Below are 5,000 nucleotides of genomic sequence, written 5' to 3' on the forward strand. Positions count from 1 at the left end.
CCGGAAGGCATGCACGCCCTGTATTTCGTTCGAGGGACGTTGGCCGGGGTGCACGCAATGGGAGGCCCATCGCGCACACCTACTCCCCCCGTGGGGGGGGGGAGAGGGGGTGCCGGACCACCACCCCCTAAAGAGCATTAGAGATTTTACAGATATGCTACCAGTAGACGTTAAAATGTCTGAAACGGGGACACTTTTTCCAAACAAGCAAATCCCACACCGAGGGTGCGCAGGTGCCGATGGTGGTCGAGGCATGTGCCCGCAACAAGGGCCAACGTGAGCCGATGGTGGTCGAGGCAACCGCCCGCACCAGCTCGAGGCATGTGCCCACACCAAGGCCCGGCATGTATCGATGGTGTTCGACGTAGGGGCCATCTTCTGCTGATGGTGGTCGAGGCAAGAGCCCGCACCAAGGGCCAGCGTGTGCCCATGGTGCTCGAGGCAACCGTCCGCACCAGGGCCCAGCGTGTGCCGATGGTGGTCGAGGCAACCGCCCGCACCAAGGGCCGGCTTGTGCCGATGGTGTTCGAGGCAACCGCCCGCACCAGGGCCCAGCGTGTGCCGATGGTGGTCGAGGCAACCGCCAGCACCAGGGCCCAGCGTGTGCCGATGGTGGTCGAGGCAACCGCCCGCACCAAGGCCGAGCGTGTGCCGATGGTGGTCGAGGCAAGCGCCCGCACCAGGGCCCAACGTGTGCCGATGGTGGTCGAGGCAAGCGCCCTCACCAAGGTCGAGCGTGTGCCGATGGTGGTCGAGGCAACCGCCCGCACCAGGGCCCAGCGTGTGCCGATGGTGGTCGAGGCAAGCGCCCGCACCAGGGCCGAGCGTGTGCCGATGGTGGTCGAGGCAAGCGCCCGCACCAGGGCCCAGCGTGTGCCGATGGTGGTCGAGGCAAGCGCCCTCACCAAGGCCGAGCGTGTGCCGATGGTGGTCGAGGCAACCGGCCGCACCAAGGGCCGGCGTGTGCCGATGGTGTTCGAGGCAACCGCCCGCACCAGGGCCCAGCGTGTGCCGATGGTGGTCGAGCCAGGAGCCCGCACCAAGGGCCGACTTGTGCCGATGGTGTTCGGGGCAACCGCCCGCACCAGGGCCCTGCGTGTGCCGATGGTGCTGGGGGCAAGCGCCCGCACCAGGGCCCAGCGTGTGCCGATGGTGGTCGAGGCAAGCGCCCGCACCAGTGCCCAGCGTGTGCCGATGGTGGTCGAGGCAAGCGCCCGCACCAGGGCCCAGCGTGTGCCGATGGTGCTGGGGGCAAGCGCCCGCCCCAGGGCCCAGCGTGTGTCGATGGTTATCGGGGCAACCGGCCGCACCAGGGCCCAGGGTCTGCCGATGGTGCTCGAGGCAACCGCCCGCACCAAGGCTCAGCATGTGCCGATTGTGATCGAGGCAACAACCCACACCAGGGCCCAGCTTGTGCCGATGGCGGTCGAGGCAAGTGCCCGTACCGAAGGGCAGCCTATGCCGATGATGGTCGATGCATGTGCCATCACCATGCGTCATCATGTGCCATTGATGGTCGAGGCCTTGGCCGAAGTTCGATTTTGAGCCACGGTGCCCATGCTTGGCTCCAGCATGTGCTGGTGCCGCATTTTTTTCACTCGGGACAGCATCGCCGGAGCATCGCCGGAGTACCGCCGGAGAACCTGACCGGCGGCATTGGGGTTCCGGCGATTGGGAGGGGGGCCGGGGGGGTGTGCGCACATGATGTGCGATGGGTGCTGGTACTTGGCCTTGTGTTGGCCCCCTATCCCTCATCAAACCTCTGAGAATTCACACCCCCTTAAAGAGCATTTGAGATTTTACAGGTTTGCTACCAGTAGCCGTTAAAGTGTCTGAAATGGGGACACTTTTTTCAAACGGTCACAAAATCTTCTCTACTTCGAGTTTTTAGCTGAATTTTTTTGTGCATGCCAACAAAAATATAAGGATCATGCCTACAAAATTTGGGGCCAAAAATCCTTATAAAAAAATTTTAAAAAATCCCGAACCGCAAAAAGTTTCAAAAATCATGAAAAATAGAAAACGAGTCATCTTCCAACGAAACTTCACGTGAAGGCTTAGGGGACCATTGTATGAATTTACAAGCCATAAAAATGGCATTGGCACGGCAGAAATTTGAAGATGTGCCTAAACCCACCAGGGCCCAGCGTGTGCCGATGGTGCTCGAGGCAACCGCCCGCACCAGGGCCCAGCGTGTGCCGATGGTGCTCGAGGCAAGCGCCCGCACCAGGGCCCAGCGTGTGCCGACGGTGGTCGAGGCAACCGCCCGCACCAGGGCCGATAGTGTGCCGATGGTGCTCGAGGCAACCTGTCGCACCAGGGCCCAGCGTGTGCCGATGGTGATCGAGGCAACCTGCCGCACCAGGGCCCAGCGTGTGCCGATGCTGGTCGAGGCAAGCGCCCGCACCAGCGCCCAGCGTGTGCCGATGGTGCTCGAGGCAACCGACCGCACCAGGGCCCAGCGTGTGCCGATGGTGCTCGAGGCAACCTGCCGCACCAGGGCCCAGCGTGTGCCGATGGCGCTCGAGGCAAGCTCCCGCACCAGGGCCCAGCGTGTGCCGATGGTGCTCGAGGCAACCTGCCGCACCAGGGCCCAGCGTGTGCCGATGGTGCTCGAGGCAACCTGCCGCACCAGGGCCCAGCGTGTGCGGATGGTGCTCGAGGCAAGCGCCCGCACCAGGGCCCAGCGTGTGCCGATGGTGGTCGAGGCAACCGCCCGCACCAGGGCCCAGCGTGTGCCGATGGTGGTCGAGGCAACCTGCCGCACCAGGGCCCAGCGTGTGCCGATGGTGCTCGAGGCAACCTGCCGCACCAGGGCCCAGCGTGTGCCGATGGTGCTCGAGGCAACCGACCGCACCAGGGCCCAGCGTGTGCCGATGGTGGTCGAGGCAACCGCCCGCACCAGGGCCCAGCGTGTGCCGATGGTGGTCGAGGCTGCCGATGATGGTCGAGGCAACCTGCCGCACCAGGGCCCAGCGTGTGCCGATGGTGCTCGAGGCAACCGACCGCACCAGGGCCCAGCGTGTGCCGATGGTGCTCGAGGCAAGCGCCCGCACCAGGGCCCAGCGTGTGCCGATGGTGGTCGAGGCAACCTGCCGCACCAGGGCCCAGCGTGTGCCGATGGTGGTCGAGGCAAGCGCCCGCACCAGGGCCCAGCGTGTGCCGATGGTGGTCGAGGCAAGCGCCCGCACCAGGGCCCAGCGTGTGCCGATGGTGGTCGAGGCAACCTGCCGCACCAGGGCCCAGCGTGTGCCGATGGTGCTCGAGGCAACCGACCGCACCAGGGCCCAGCGTGTGCCGATGGTGCTCGAGGCAACCTGCCGCACCAGGGCCCAGCGTGTGCCGATGGCGCTCGAGGCAAGCTCCCGCACCAGGGCCCAGCGTGTGCCGATGGTGCTCGAGGCAACCTGCCGCACCAGGGCCCAGCGTGTGCCGATGGTGCTCGAGGCAAGCGCCCGCACCAGGGCCCAGCGTGTGCCGACGGTGGTCGAGGCAACCGCCCGCACCAGGGCCGATAGTGTGCCGATGGTGCTCGAGGCAACCTGTCGCACCAGGGCCCAGCGTGTGCCGATGGTGATCGAGGCAACCTGCCGCACCAGGGCCCAGCGTGTGCCGATGCTGGTCGAGGCAAGCGCCCGCACCAGCGCCCAGCGTGTGCCGATGGTGCTCGAGGCAACCGACCGCACCAGGGCCCAGCGTGTGCCGATGGGGCTCGAGGCAACCTGCCGCACCAGGGCCCAGCGTGTGCCGATGGCGCTCGAGGCAAGCTCCCGCACCAGGGCCCAGCGTGTGCCGATGGTGCTCGAGGCAACCTGCCGCACCAGGGCCCAGCGTGTGCCGATGGTGCTCGAGGCAACCTGCCGCACCAGGGCCCAGCGTGTGCGGATGGTGCTCGAGGCAAGCGCCCGCACCAGGGCCCAGCGTGTGCCGATGGTGGTCGAGGCAACCGCCCGCACCAGGGCCCAGCGTGTGCCGATGGTGGTCGAGGCAACCTGCCGCACCAGGGCCCAGCGTGTGCCGATGGTGCTCGAGGCAACCTGCCGCACCAGGGCCCAGCGTGTGCCGATGGTGCTCGAGGCAACCGACCGCACCAGGGCCCAGCGTGTGCCGATGGTGGTCGAGGCAACCGCCCGCACCAGGGCCCAGCGTGTGCCGATGGTGGTCGAGGCTGCCGATGATGGTCGAGGCAACCTGCCGCACCAGGGCCCAGCGTGTGCCGATGGTGCTCGAGGCAACCGACCGCACCAGGGCCCAGCGTGTGCCGATGGTGCTCGAGGCAAGCGCCCGCACCAGGGCCCAGCGTGTGCCGATGGTGGTCGAGGCAACCTGCCGCACCAGGGCCCAGCGTGTGCCGATGGTGGTCGAGGCAAGCGCCCGCACCAGGGCCCAGCGTGTGCCGATGGTGGTCGAGGCAAGCGCCCGCACCAGGGCCCAGCGTGTGCCGATGGTGGTCGAGGCAACCTGCCGCACCAGGGCCCAGCGTGTGCCGATGGTGCTCGAGGCAACCGACCGCACCAGGGCGGAGCGTGTGCCGATGGTGGTCGAGGCAAGCGCCCGCACCAGGGCCCAGCGTGTGCCGATGGTGGTCGAGGCAACCTGCCGCACCAGGGCCCAGCGTGTGCCGATGGTGCTCGAGGCAACCGACCGCACCAGGGCGGAGCGTGTGCCGATGGTGGTCGAGGCAAGCGCCCGCACCAGGGCCCAGCGTGTGCCGATGGTGGTCGAGGCTGCCGATGGTGGTCGAGGCAACCTGCCGCACCAGGGCCGAGCGTGTGCCGATGGTGCTCGAGGCAACCGGCCGCACCAGGGCCCAGCGTGTGCCGATGGTGGTCGAGGCAAGCTGCCGCACCAGGGCCCAGCGTGTGCCGATGGTGTTCGAGGCAACCGACCGCACCAGGGCCCAGCGTGTGCCGATGGTGCTCGAGGCAACCTGCCGCACCAGGGCCCAGCGTGTGCCGATGGTGGTCGAGGCAACCTGCCGCACCAGGGCCCAGCGTGTG

The sequence above is a fragment of the Durio zibethinus genome, unplaced genomic scaffold (assembly GCF_047325235.1).
Source record: "Durio zibethinus cultivar Kanyao isolate XHJ-2024 unplaced genomic scaffold, ASM4732523v1 HiC_scaffold_3, whole genome shotgun sequence".
In the NCBI taxonomy this organism is placed as follows: Eukaryota; Viridiplantae; Streptophyta; class Magnoliopsida; order Malvales; family Malvaceae; genus Durio; species Durio zibethinus.